At 51.4% G+C, this 14639-nt stretch overlaps 1 protein-coding gene across 1 annotated transcript in view; it reads right to left on the bottom strand.

Annotated features, from left to right (window-relative positions):
• The window catches only part of LOC142560482 (uncharacterized), a 99155-nt gene that overhangs the window by 64137 nt on the left and 20379 nt on the right, over window positions 1–14639 (bottom strand). The window contains exon 3 of the mRNA XM_075672636.1: window positions 940–997. The gene's annotated coding sequence lies outside the window, so the exon portion shown is untranslated. The remainder of the gene's footprint in view (window positions 1–939; window positions 998–14639) is intronic.

The raw sequence follows: 14639 nt of genomic DNA, 5'->3' as shown, positions 1-14639 counted from the left end.
ATGTGATTTTTGCATTGATAACATACCACTCGGTCATAATAACCGATTTGAAGAGCAACTGCTTCCTTTGCTTCTCTCAGTGTCTCAGGAGGACACGGGTGTATTCAGTGCGACGCATGACATAGCCCAGACACACAACGAACTTAATATCCTTCGCAGATATATGCGAATTTGAGCAATTGATACATCAAAGGCAGCAATGGTGTACGAGCGACTTCACACACACATTTCTGGAGTACTAAGTATCTGCTGGCGGTTCCTATGGTTTATCACCGATGCCCAGTAAGCGGCCCTGCTGGACAGCGCCATCAGCTTTATCTGCCGCATCTGTACGTGTGGGAATGGTACCAGTGTGGGGATGGTAAAATGCAACGTGCGAAGCCACAGTTAAGGATTACTAGCTAAAAGAACGCAATGCCGAGAAGTTGCATATTACAGTACGGTATACGCAAGGTAAGTTTCATAGTATAATCATTTTGCATTACGTTTCAAAGCAAAGTGAGGGCTTTGACACACGCTTCATTGCATATACATTTGACATCGACCACGCCGTCGCATGTCGGCCCTCAGCTCCGGACGGCAACTGTTGCACAAATCCCCTTAAGAGCTTCGCTTTAAAAAGCCCATAATGAAAGGTTCTGATTCAGTACTCAAGGCAGACAGTCGAAGGACCCCCATCGGCGATTTGGTGGCTGCGCGCCAACGCTTTTGGGATTGTCACCATCATGATCCTCATCACCACTACACTTGTGCCAGCTATCGTAAGATGTCCCTACTTTATGCTTAGGGTGACAAAGCAGTGACTTATCTTTTTTTTTGCCGGGGGGGGGGGGGCGGGGGGAGGCAGAGGTGAAACAGATTAGGTATCCTTTACAGTACATATCGTTCACTAGCTCAAACTTTCTGTGAAATTCCCGTACGGCCCCGTCCTTAACTTACCACCTCTCGTTGCGTGAAGTGATTCCCGCTGGTTCCTGAAGCGACGTTCGGCGGGTCTCTGCAATAAGCACAAGAAAAGGAAGTGAACTACAAACTGCATTCAGAGCTGCTTCGGAGGCAGCTAGGTACATGCGGTACGCGTTCCATGATTATCTACAGACAAGCAAAATAAGCGAATTCTCAACTTACTGTCATGCAGTAGCTCACAATTTGCGAACACATCTACGGTCTGGCTGACGATTTGGGCGCTGCCAAGTCGTGCTTTCAACAGTACCCATGTGCGGCGTTAAACCCATATACCAAAAAACACGCTAAATCATACATGGTAACCGCACCGTATTCAGGTACACTACAGTAACAAATAATATTTTGGAAGGGGGGAGGGGGTGTTACTAAAGATTCATACGGCATGCGGTGGTATTGGATATACGAGTTCCAGCATTTACCGGTTTTTCGATATGTCCTTTTATGCTGAAGATATGGCGTCAAAGAAAGACAACATCGAGGGAATGTCGACACGGGCAAGCGACACAGTTTGCGCTTGTACGCGTCGACCCCCTCCTCGTGACTGTCTGTCTTTGGCGCAGTACCTTTTTCTTAGGCACTATGAAGCAACTCGCGTAACAAGTAGTTTTGTTGCCTTTTTATGTCTTGAAGGTGCTACGAAGGGTAATACTAAATCAGCGTATATAGTAATGCATTATTTTCCCTTACTGGTAACGCTCCGTCCAAGTATATTTGGGCTAGGAACGAACGACAAACACGCGTCGCGAGCTCAGAAATCGACACGTGCGTCACTGAGGTCCCCGTAGTCTACAGATCTCTGTGACTGGCTGCAATCACCGGATGTGCACCTCTGAATGTACTACGCGACCTCCGTCTTCACACTTTTTTCTTTTCAAGCAAATGGCTTTCCAAGGCTCGTTTGGCCATTTTCGAAGTCGGTCGATAGCCGACGGTCGGTCCATGGCGACGGTCGGTCCATGGTGACGGTCGGTCGGTGGTCGATGGTCAGTCGGTGGCCTGACTCGGCAAAGAAAACGTTCGCTTGCTGTTTCTCTTTCGCTTGTTCGTTCGTTCGGGCTACTCGCGCTTAAGTTGAAAGTCATCGTCGATAGTGTCTGCACAATTTTCTTTCAAAGTGAAGTTTTTTTTTCAGCGAGCCCTCCCAGATATTCCTGACCGATGGCTGCAGTCTTATCGAAAAGGCGCACGCCTCAAGTCGTGTAGCACGTGCGCGCAAGATCACGTTAGCCCAAGAGCATGTGCCCACACCTCAGTTTCTATTAGGCCTTGAACCCAGGAATGAAACGGGAAGAAAACAATAGTGAATGTGACCAGTGCCTTTGGCGTCATACTTCGCGCAGCTTGCATCTGTCCTCGCCATTCTTCCGTGGACCAATATCAGCTTCGTCTTCGAGACTTCACTGCGTCGACGTCTCGCGGCGTACATTCGTATGAGCTGTGCTTGCATTACGGCTTACATTATAAATGGTATAGCGTACAAACATAAACAGTGCGTCATATTACAGTGACAGAGGTACGGTTCATAAATATAAACGTTGCACGGGAGATTACACGTTGCATAGATTACAATAAAGACAAACTGTACGCGTCGCATTTAGTTTTATCCCATTTAGCTAACCGCTTCCCGATAGCTTCCCTTCACACAAATTCCAACATGCACATGCATGTGTGTCTGCATAATATTTAGAGGGAAGCGTTTATAGGCGCCCGTTCCTGCATGCGGCGAGCGTCGGCGTTGTTCTTCGTAAACGAGCGAACGAACATAGTGAAGGATAAAAGCGGACGCGGGGCGCACCAGGAGATAAAATACGGCAATAGCGAAGAGAGCGCGAAGAGGTAAGTGGAGGAGGAGGGTACAGTGGTGCCATCAGGCGGAAACCGGTATAGGGGAGGGCATGGCGCAAGCGTGAGAAGAACTGCACAAGACGTGCTTTGCGGCGACGATGGCTACGAGATGACGCCAGAGTAGCGCGCGTCGTCTGTATGAAAACAAAGCGCTGCATGAGCGGAAGTCCATCTGCGGCGGCTGCTGTGAATGACGCCCACGCGTCACCCACGCGCTGCCCCTCGTGCTCTCCCGATTAGCGAGGCAGTCACGCCACACTTCGCTCCGTCTGCAACAAACCGTACGAGACATTGTTCACGCCAGCCAATCTCTCGCGAAATGAAAAGAGGTGCAGGGCTGGCGCTCGAAGTTCGCGTTAGGGAGTATCGCAGTTGCCGGTGAATGTATTTTTCTTTCCGTCTCTTAAATAACGACACTAAAAACAGAACAAAAAAAACGCATTCAACAAGTAAGCTAACCGAAACGTATTGTTGTTGCTGTTGCAAAACAAACAGACACATTTATCAAAAGTACCACCCCACTGAGGCAGTACACCGTGCTCACAAGTGCACGAGCCTCCCAGAGATCTATTCGTGCACGGCTTTGACCTCTGTCTCGCTTGCAGCGGCGCGGAAATCGATCCATGAGAGCGCAGGCGTTACTCGGGCTTAGGCGCCACTAATGCTGGCTATGACGTAGCCTTGTTGCTTATGTTTCCAGATCGAAATAAATCTATTTTTAAAGAAAGTTCCTTCGATCTTCTACACTTTCGTTTCTTAAGTTTCGAAAGAGAACGCGTCTTCCTCACTACACTAGACCTACAATTGCCGAAAGCGACTTACTCGCTCGGCTGCAATACTATTTGCATTCTCTAGTCGCCTTTACGGTATCGTCGAGAGCTTCTGTTTAATATATACAACCGCCATTCCAGCGTGCTCTTCTGGTGTACCGCACATGCATAATTTTTATATTTACGGTTGCGAGCTCAGATCTCGCCAAGATGTTTGCAAGAGACCCGGAGGCAATCCGAGTCGCCGAATGCAACGACCTCAGCGCGCTTTTTTCAAAATTAACCAGCCGCGTGTTCGCGGCGCACTGCTTTAGGCGATTTGAACGGGAAGCATGCGTTCTATATTTTGCCAGTGAGAGAATTTGCTTGTTGTTTAGAGTTTGCCTCGAACAAGCTTTTACGCGGTCCTAAAGATCAGCCGCCTGGTTGCTCTCTTGAAACCTGGAAAGCCTCCTTATGAGCTTACCTCGTACCAGCCAGTTGCATTAGCCAGCTGTGTTGGAAAAGATATGGGACGAATGGTGCAGGCGAGGCTAGAATGGTTTCTGAAACGGAATGATTTTTATCCGGGCATGATGACCGGTTTTCGGCGGAGTCAATATTCTTCGATTGACAGCGTCATCGACCTCGTGACGACAACGGAACATGAAAAACGTCGACGCCGACTCGTCAGCGCTGTCTACTGAGGCATGAAGTGAGGCCCCACGGAGGGCTTCTTACTATGACTTTACCAGTATCCGTGCGTAGACTACATTCGCTACATCTTCCCGATACTCTCAAACTTGAGCATTTCCTGCTTATGGACATTACAGAGCGTTCAAGTGCAGGCCCTCAAAATATGCCTTGGCTCGCCACGGCGTGCCTTCAATAAAGACACAACTGAGGAAGCCCGCGTCTGCCCATTATCGGTATTCATGTCCCACGAACCACTTCGTGTGTACTTACGCTTACTCACACGACACTATCGCCACCCATTGACATCGATTCTGCATGAGCGATCCGACAGCAGTTTCATAAGTGCGCTCTGCTGTCATCTACCTCGCATAACAGCAGGCTATGCCCTTCCATATCACCCCGTCAAAACACCACGGGAGAGGGTTAAACCTTCAGTGTGCCTGCATGTCCCCGGAATAATAAACAAATCATTGGTTCCCGTTAGCGGACTGCAGCAACTTGCTCTGGCATACATCTAGTCAGAATACCAGACCTATGTTCATGTGTATAGTGACGGATCCGCGTCATCAAAGGCATCGACAGCAGCTGTGATGATACCCGCCATTCATACGACCCGAAGTTTCGTTTTAGACCATAATTCTACATCAACCACTGCAGAGCTTGTGGCTATTCGGGAAGCGATTCGTCACATCTGTAGGGAACGACCTCAAGAGTGGTGCATCTTCACGGGCTCGAAACCCGCGCTTCAAATTTTGGAATGCTTCCTGCGCCACACCGCCTATCAGGCTCCGGCGCTGCAGATCACCGAGCTCCTTTCATGCGCTCAAGACCACCGAATAGTGTTCCACTGGATCCCGGTACACTGTGGGCTCAGTGGTAATGAGACGATCGATGCTCAAGCAAGGCGCGCCCTAAGCAATCGCCTTCGAACTGTTGAACCGGACATCACGTGCCTCCTGTCGGAATTAATGAGGAGTGCGACGAGAAGATACCGGGCCCAGCCAGACGCTCGCCACGTCCGCCTTAAAAGGCTGGATCCCGCTATGCATTCTTTTTTTTTTTTGTTCCGTGTGGAATTCCACGCCCTTATTGCCTGCTTGATACACAGACTACGTTTAGGCGTCGCTTTCACGCGCAGGTACTTGCAGATCATTGGACTGGCAGACTACTCGGACTGTTCAGCGTGTGGCGTTGTTGAGACTATAGACCAGGTGCTCGTAGTGGGTGCTGTGTATGCGCGCGAAAAAACTGACACTGGCAGCTACTTTGAGGCATTCAGGCAGCAGACCACTATCGGAGGACCTCCTGCCGGGCGCCTGGCCGGAGAGTTGGCAGACGATAGAGCCAATGCGTGCTCTTGCACGTTTCTTAGGCGACACGGGCCTGGACTCGCGCTTGTAATGGCAGCACTTATGCGATGGGTTCTTTCGTCTCGTTTCTCCCATCATCCCCCCCCCCCCTTGGTGAACCTTTCTTTCCCTCTTCCCCTTCCCTTGCGCAGAGTAGCAGGCCAGATACTCTACTTTCCGGCCGACCTCTCTGCCTTTTCCAGTCAATAGAGAGTTTTAGTTTAGGGGACGCAAGCAGCTTGCGTACGCAAGCCGGTTGCGTCCCCTAAACTAAAACTCTCTAATGAACTTTTTCTTTGCCTTCCAAATTTTCTTCATTTTAATGTTGCTATTACTACTACTATCAATATAATATAATAATACTTATATATATATTGTTGTATCGTGTTGTAAAAATGTTGAACTGCATTTAAATTTCATTCGTTCTCACACTACAAAAAAAAATCCATTGAAACACCATACCGCTTTCCTATATCAGCTGCCTTATCTTTTTTTTTTTTGCACATTTATCGCGTATTTCAATGAATGACAGTGAATCACGTCGTCTGGTCGGTCCCGGAGCCTGCAATCACGGCGGTTCTCAGAACTGCTGAGGGACGCATGAAAGCTCAACGTTGAATTAATTGAGAAACAATAATTTAATGTATCAGATAATTCATCGCCCGCAATTTCCTTATATTGATTTCGATATTAGGCATTAAAGTTTAAATTCGGTTTTCAGCTTTACGACACGCGAAGCAAACGTAAACCAACCAACCAACGAACCAACCAAACAAAAAAAGAAACTACATTATCGCAATAATTCGTGTCTTGACGGTGTAATGGTTGGGGCGGGCATGAAATAGATAGTAGCTGACCCATGCCATCGTCCTACTTATCCACGCTGAGGACGTTGTTGACGGGAGAGACTTGTTCGTATCGAGAACGAGGAATATGGGATTTATTTACAGTGTTTACATGATGACGTTACAGTTCATCCGTCTAACGTGACTGAAAGAGGAATGCACACTGAGGAGCCGCCAACGGCTCCTCAAATACACTCTGTCGTCCCTAGATCCCTAGGTGAGGGAAACGGCCATTCCAACTTCGACCAAGGGGAGCGTCCAAAGTCATCGTCATCGACCCGTTTTTGAGGGGGAGGGTTTACACACTCACTTCCACACAGGCTTCACTGAACACAGCGAGGTGAGTGGGTTTCTTGCAGACAAGGGTCTTGACCCGAGCAGGCGCCTCTTGATCCAAGAACTGACCCCGTAGTCAGTGGCCGCCACATCTGTCCATTTACCGACGACTTCTGGCACCCGTGAGACCGCGGCTGCAAAGCACCTCTTTCCAGAAATTCCCCCGCTCCAATCGAACCGTGAAGGCGACGGCGAATCCACTAACAATACTTCGTCTGCCGACTGCGGCGCCGTGGCAGTGTCGACGCGGCACATCCTCGTCCCTACAAGACGAGTCGCCGCAGCAGGTGGGGAAGGGTTCCAAGGTCACTTCTGGGAAGCTCGTCACCTCCGCAGCTGCGGCTGGCAGGGAAAATTTTATAGGTCGGTACCCTCGCATGCGGTTCGTAACAACGGATAACGGGTTGCATCCTCTCACTCTCCCTCAGTTCGAATTTAAAAAAACAAACGTCTAGTAGCGGCGATTTAGCGGTAAATGCTACAGAAATGCGTGACCATTACGTCGCACCTCCTTTATGTCGCGGTTCCGCGATTTAAGCCGCCTTCACCAGAGAGTGGTCTTGGGCAGAGCGCACCGTCAGTTGCCGCGCGACTGGTTGGTCCAGGCACGTTGCGTGGATTCGCGCGTTTCTTTCACGCTCGGAAAAACCCTTTTATGTAGCACATATTGAGCCCCAGAAAGCTGCATCTCGAGCTTTTTAATGTTGCTCTACAATTTTTTCATCGACACTTTTCATGCGATTATTATATTTGAGAAGTTGATTATTAAAGACTAATGATTTAATTATGCGGAATGCAAAAAATAACGAGAGTATCTCCAAGCGACCTTCGTTATTACCTTGCTTCTGTCCAGCTACGTGGCATCTGCATATCATGAATATATATATATTGTACTGAAGGCACTGGGCAGCGGGCATGGTGCTAGTGGATGAGAAGAAGACGACGAGGTGTGCTTGGTTCCCCGTTTCGAGATAGCACCGACCCGTTTTAAGCCTACCGCTGCAACCTAGAGCTAGTGCTGCTAGGCGAACACCCCCCGTTGCATTTGGTGGAGCTGCTGGGTTTCTCTTCAACATCCTGGAACTCCGCAGTCGGACGCTACTACCAGCTGTTACAATGGATGAACCGGGACCGTCCCAGGCTGCTGCTCCCGTGCCCCCGGCCATCGTCTGCTCTGGTGTTATCCGCCAGCGCGATCCGGCTATATTTAGCGGCACAGACGACCACGACGTGGAAGACTGGCTCGCCGAATATGACCGTGTAAGCGCCTATAATAAGTGGGACGACCGCGCCAAGCTCACAAATGTCATATTTTACTTGACTGACGTGGCCAACCTATGGTTCCGCAATCACGAAGCCGATTTTACCACCTGGTCGGCTTTCACGGCGACTTTGGCTGAGGTCTTCGGCCGTCCCGCAGTTCGCCGGCTTCGCGCTGAGCAGCGCTTGCGTGGTCGAGCTCAACGCCAGGACGAGACCTTCACCAGTTACATCGAAGACGTGCTCTCGCTCTGCAAGCGCGTCAACTCATCCATGGATGAAGCAGACAAGATCAAGCACGTCATGAAAGGCATCGATGAGCATGCCTTTCAAATGCTCGTCGCGAAGAGTCCCCGGACGATTGCCGAGCTCATACAGCTTTGCCAGCAGTACGACGAGCTGCGCAAGCAACGTGCATCAACACGCGCTGCTCAGCAGGACACTGCGGATCTATCCCCGTTGGACTTCGGTCGCGACGCTGCCGACATCTCTGCTTTAATGCCGGAGATAAAGCAGTTCATCCGCCAGGAAGTCGCACGCCAACTCTCTCTGGCGAATAGCGCACCCGAGCCGTCGACAACCCTGGCTCCTTCGCTTCGTCACGTCATTCAGACGCAAGTTGCCGCGGCGCTGCCATCTGCCCCTCCTCCGCAGCCTGCAGCTGGACCGTTAACGTACGCTGACGTTGTCGCGCGGCCTTACACTCCTCCGGCTCCTGATTCCTACCGGGCCACCGGCACCTTCCATGTACCGCCGCCACCTTCGCGTCCGATAGTCGTTCCTTACTCGGCTGCTGGAGCCCCTGTCGTCAACCCCTGGCGAACACCTGATAACCGGCCAATATGTTATTCATGCCATTTTCCGGGTCACGTAGCACGATTCTGCCGCCGTCGCAGCCCTCGTTTACCTGACAGTGGGGGTGCCTCAAGCTACAGGCCTGCTCGACTTCCGCGTCAGGACCAATGTAACCTTCCTCCGGACACCCCTTACAGTCGCCTCCCCTTCGATTCACGCCGGTCGCCTTCCCCACGTCGCCGATCCATTTCCCCGATGGTTCGCCGACCCAGCCCAGCCCGAGAGGAAAACTAGCAGTCGCAGTTCCAGAGGCAAGAACTGCGTTTCCGTCGAACATTTCAAGGCCTCATTCTGCGCCGGCGAACGAAATTGAACTGTCCGTAGACGGCGTCACCGTACACGCACTTATCGACACCGGAGCCGCCGTTTCTATTATTAGTGAGAAGCTCTGCCGCAATTTGAACAAAGTGACCATTCCCCTTACCTCTCTTTCTCTGCGTACGGCAACCTCGCATCACGTTCAGCCTTCAGCGTCGTGCACAGCCAGGGTTGTCATTCAAAGCGTTCTGCATGTTATCGAATTTGTCGTCCTGCCTCGTTCCTCGCACGACGTTATTCTTGGTTGGAATTTCCTATCTGTAAATCAAGCTCTTATCGACTGCGCTCGTTGCGAACTTACGTTATCAGTGCCGTGTTTTGACCCTGACGATCTTTATTCTCCTAAAGTTGTTGCCGCCTCTGACATCGATATTGCACCTTTCTCCGCCGCTCTGGTTCCTGTGTTATGTAGCTCTGCTGCGAACTCATCTGTCCTTTTTACGCCGTCGACCACTTGTGCGCGCCGCCGGAACTTTCTGCTTCCGTTTGCTGTCGTCACTTTTTGCGAAGGTTCTGCTGCCCTTTACGTGTGCAATCCGTCCGCCTGCCCATCATCCCTACTCCGTGACGAGTGCCTGGGTACCGCTGAAGCTTTCGATAGCATTCTTCCGGCCACCATGTTTGGTGATACGGCTTCACTTCCGATTTGTGCCGTAACTCCTCCCGCCGCGACCGATGCCCCTGTAGACGTCTTCGCTCGTGCCGTCGACGCAGAACTCACACCTGCGCAGCACACCGAAATCATCAAGCTCCTCCAGCGTTTTCGTGCCTCATTTGACATTGGCCAACCATCCTTGGGCCGGGCGTCCGCAGTCGTTCACCGTATCGACACCGGCCAACAAACACCATTGCGCCAGCGTCCGTATCGTGTGTCGGCCGCTGAACGCCGTGTCATCGACCAGCACGTTGACGACATGCTGGAGCGTGGCATCATCCAGCCCTCTAACAGTCCCTGGGCATCTCCGGTTGTCCTTGTTAAAAAAAAAGACGGCTCCATTCGGTTCTGCGTCGACTATCGCCGCCTTAACCGAATAACGCGCAAAGATGTCTATCCTCTGCCACGCATCGACGATGCCTTGGACAGTCTGCAGGGAGCTGAATTCTTTTCCTCGCTGGATCTACGCTCCGGGTATTGGCAAGTGCCAATGGCAGAGGCCGATCGCCAAAAGACAGCCTTTGTAACTCCTGATGGGCTATATGAATTCACCGTCATGCCGTTCGGCCTCTGCAACGCGCCTGCCACTTTCGAGCGAATGATGGATAGCATTCTTCGAGGGCTGAAGTGGAAAACGTGCCTCTGTTATTTGGATGACATTGTGGTTTTTTCCACCGACTTTGCGACGCACCTCAGCCGCCTCGAGCAAGTCCTTGCGTGCCTCTCCACTGCAGGACTGCAACTCAATCTGAAGAAATGCCACTTCGGCGCTCGCACACTTACTATTCTCGGTCATGTAGTTTCCAAAGACGGTATCCTCCCGGACCCCACGAAACTTAGTGCCGTAACCGAGTTCCCCAAACCAACCACCATGAAAGAGCTTCGCAGTTTCATCGGCTTGTGCTCATATTTCCGGCGCTTCATCCGTAACTTTGCCTCTATCATCGCCCCCTTGACGCAGCTTCTCACCGGCAGTTCTGACCTATCAGCCTGGTCCCCGGCATGCGACGACGCATTCCAAGAACTGCGACGCGTTCTCACCTCTCCTCCAGTACTGCGACACTTCGATCCATCTGCACCAACTGAGATCCATACGGACGCTAGCGGTGTCGGGCTCGGCGCTGTTCTTGCACAACGAAAGGATGGCTTCGAAGAGTACGTCGTCGCGTATGCCAGCCGCACCCTTACCAAAGCCGAGGCGAACTACTCGGTTACTGAAAAGGAATGTCTGGCTATCATTTGGGCAATCGGAAAATTTCGTCCTTATGTGTACGGGCGTCCATTTGACATCGTGACCGACCATCATGCCCTATGCTGGTTATCTTCATTAAAAGATCCAACTGGTCGGCTCGCCCGTTGGGCATTGCGCCTGCAAGAGTACGACATCCGCGTTGTTTATCGCTCCGGCCGAAAACATTCCGACGCAGACGCTCTATCCCGGTCACCCCTGCCCTCCGGTCCTGTCCACTCGTCTATTTCCACACATGGAGCCTTCGCCCTCAACATTACCGACATGCCATCAGAGCAGCGCAAGGACCCATGGATCTCTTCGCTTCTTGACTTCCTGTCTAGCCAGTCGCCAGCGCCAATTTCTCGGACGCTCCGTCGTCAAGCCGCGCACTTCATCATTCGGGATAACCTGCTGTACCGCCGCAACTACAATTCGAGCGGTCGCAAGTGGTTGCTTGTTATACCCCGACACCTGCGCCCTGAAATCTGCGCCACGTTCCACGACGATCCCCAATGCGGCCACGCTGGTGTCTTAAAGACATACTCTCGCATCCAGCTTCGGTACTACTGGCGCGGTATGTACCGCTTCGTTCGCCAGTACGTCCGGTCCTGCCTCATATGCCAACGACGCAAGACTCCACCTCAACATGCCACCGGTCCCTTGCAACCTTTACCATGCCCCGCGCGCGCGTTCGACCGCGTCGGCATTGACCTATACGGTCCGCTTCCCAACACTCCAAGTGGCAACCGCTGGGTTATTGTCGCTATCGACCACCTCACGCGGTACGCCGAAACTTCAGCCCTAGCATCTACCACAGCAAAAGACGTCGCCAGTTTTATCCTTCGAAACCTGATTTTACGCCATGGAGCACCTAGAGAATTACTGAGCGACCGCGGTCGCGTTTTTCTCTCCGACGTCATTGCAGCATTGCTAAAGGAGTGTCGCATCATTCATCGCACCACCACGGCATATCATCCTCAAACTAATGGGATGACAGAGCGTTTCAACCGCACCCTTGGTGACATGTTGGCCATGTATGCTTCATCTGACCACTCGAATTGGGATCGCATTCTGCCTTTCGTCACCTACGCTTACAATACCGCCACGCAAAGCACCACTAGGTTCTCCCCTTTCTTTCTCCTTTACGGACGCGAACCTTCATGCACTATGGACACGATTCTGCCTTACCGACCAGATGCTTCGGAGTGCACGACTGTTTCTAGAGCGGCTGCTTACGCCGAAGAATGTCGCCAGCTCGCTCGTTCGTTGACATCCCAGGACCAGTGGCGCCAAAAGCATCGCCATGATTCATCTACTGCGGCTACGTGCTTTGCTCCTGGCTCGCTGGTCTGGTTGTGGGTGCCCTCTACTCCTCCAGGCCTTTCCTCTAAGCTCCTCTCCAAGTACCACGGTCCTTATCGGGTACTGAAGAAAACATCCGCGGTCAACTACCTCATCGAGCCAACGGAAGTGCCTTCCGACCAGCGTCGTCGCGGCCAGGAAATTGTGCACGTCTCCCGGCTCAAGCAGTGCCATGACCCTTCTGTGTTTTCCTGCCCTTAGGTCGCCAGGATGGCTACTCTTTCGGTGCGGAGTGATTGTACTGAAGGCACTGGGCAGCGGGCATGGTGCTAGTGGATGAGAAGAAGACGACGAGGTGTGCTTGGTTCCCCGTTTCGAGATAGCACCGACCCGTTTTAAGCCTACCGCTGCAACCTAGAGCTAGTGCTGCTAGGCGAACACCCCCCGTTGCAATATATATATATATATATATACAGGATGTCCCAACCATCCCGCACCAATATTTAAAAACATGCAGATGCCCCGTAGCTAGACAGAACCAAGGTAACAACGAAGGTCGCTTGGAGATACTCTGATTCTTTTTTTGCGTTCCGCATAATTATATATATATATATATATATATATATATATATATATATATATATATATGCTCTCCCATCTCCCTTTAGCTCTACCAAGTGACCGGCTCCCCTCCCTCTCCTGCCATTAACACTTTTTGAATTTCGACACTCCTAATGGTAAAGTATTAAAAGTGGCAAGCGCACACGCCGAGGGTTTATGTATAAGCTCCAATGTCACTGAAATAAACGGTATTGCCGTCTTCCTTTTCTGTGAATTCCCTACGAACATATTCGATTAACGGAGCCCGCGTCATTTTACCACTCCGCCCTATAGCACCCAACTCTGCACCGCAAGAAGGGAACGGAGGGAAAAAACGGGTCGTGAAGGATGATGATGAGCACGCAGATAAGACTTATTCCAGACCCCCGTCCGCCGCTCTGCCGCTAATAAATTTTCCCTTTCAGTTCCCCATTTTTCCTCCTATCAACGGGCGCGAGCACGCACCACAGACGCAGGTACGTACGAACGTACGAACGGCTCCGCGCGCTCACCGTACGCGGCGATTTGTTTGCATCACACCGACGTGTTTATCGGGCGCACCGCAGACGTCGTTGAAGCTTTTTTTTTTCGTTTTATGTTGTTGTTGTTGGGCTGCCAGTTCGAAGCGCTAAATGAACGCGGGCCGCTCCGCGCGGGCCCCCCGGTGTCCGCGGAGCCTTCTAATTGTATTTCGAGCCTGTTCGGCAGCTGCGTAACGCACGTCCGTTATCGAGTGTAAATGTCGATTTTCGAGCTCTTTACCGTGCGGCTTCATCGGCGAAACAACAATAACTTATCGAGAGACGAAGAGGAAAACAAAAACTTTGAAAAGGACAAGGGGAACGCAGAGTATATAGTTTTTTTTTTCTGCCGCCCATGGTGCCTATCCAAAGAAATATATATACAGCTCAACGCGACGAACCGCCGTCAAGGCCTTACACTTTCGATCGAGAACATTTCGGCGCTCGCAGTGTCAGGAATACTGAATACGCTGTGCGATAGAACAAATCCAAAGGAAGGTAAAGAGGGGAAAAAAGAGAAAAATTTGCGAACGCGATAACTCTCAACAGGCGAGATACCGACAGTGGGCGGCAGTGTGTGTGTGTGTGTGTGTGTGTGTGTGTGCGCGTGTGTGTGTGTGTGTGTGTGTGTGTGTGTGTGTGTTTGTGTGTGTGTGTGTGTGTGTGTGTGTGTGTTTGTGTGTGTGTGTGTGTGTGTGTGTGTGTGTGTGTGTGTGTTTGTGTGTGTGTGACTGTCTGTGGCGTGTGTTTGTGCGTGCGTGCGTGAAGGCAAAGTCAGGCTTCAAAAGAGGAAACGGGCTGCTGCGTGCACGGCAGCCATTTCCGGTACGTGCTTTCCATCGGCAAGCGCGGAGGGACGTCGTCACGTGAATTCCAAAGGGGGGGGGGGAGCATGCAGCGGGCGCGCACAACACTGTCATATATTGAGACACAGCGCCGTGCGCACTTACACAGAGTGATTTCCTCTAATACCGATTCCTCCCCCTCCTCCACCCCTTTCCCTTCTCCGCTTTACTTTTTGCCTGGCCTTCCTCCTTCCAGCAACACCTGCCATGACCTTTCATTCCGTGGCTGTTCCACAGAAGACTCAACAGTTCCTTCCTTATTTTTC

This window comes from Dermacentor variabilis, chromosome 10 (assembly GCF_050947875.1).
Source record: "Dermacentor variabilis isolate Ectoservices chromosome 10, ASM5094787v1, whole genome shotgun sequence".
Taxonomy (NCBI): domain Eukaryota; kingdom Metazoa; phylum Arthropoda; class Arachnida; order Ixodida; family Ixodidae; genus Dermacentor; species Dermacentor variabilis.
The sequence above is the reverse complement of the archived record's forward strand: the minus strand, read 5'-3'. Positions and strand labels throughout refer to the sequence as shown.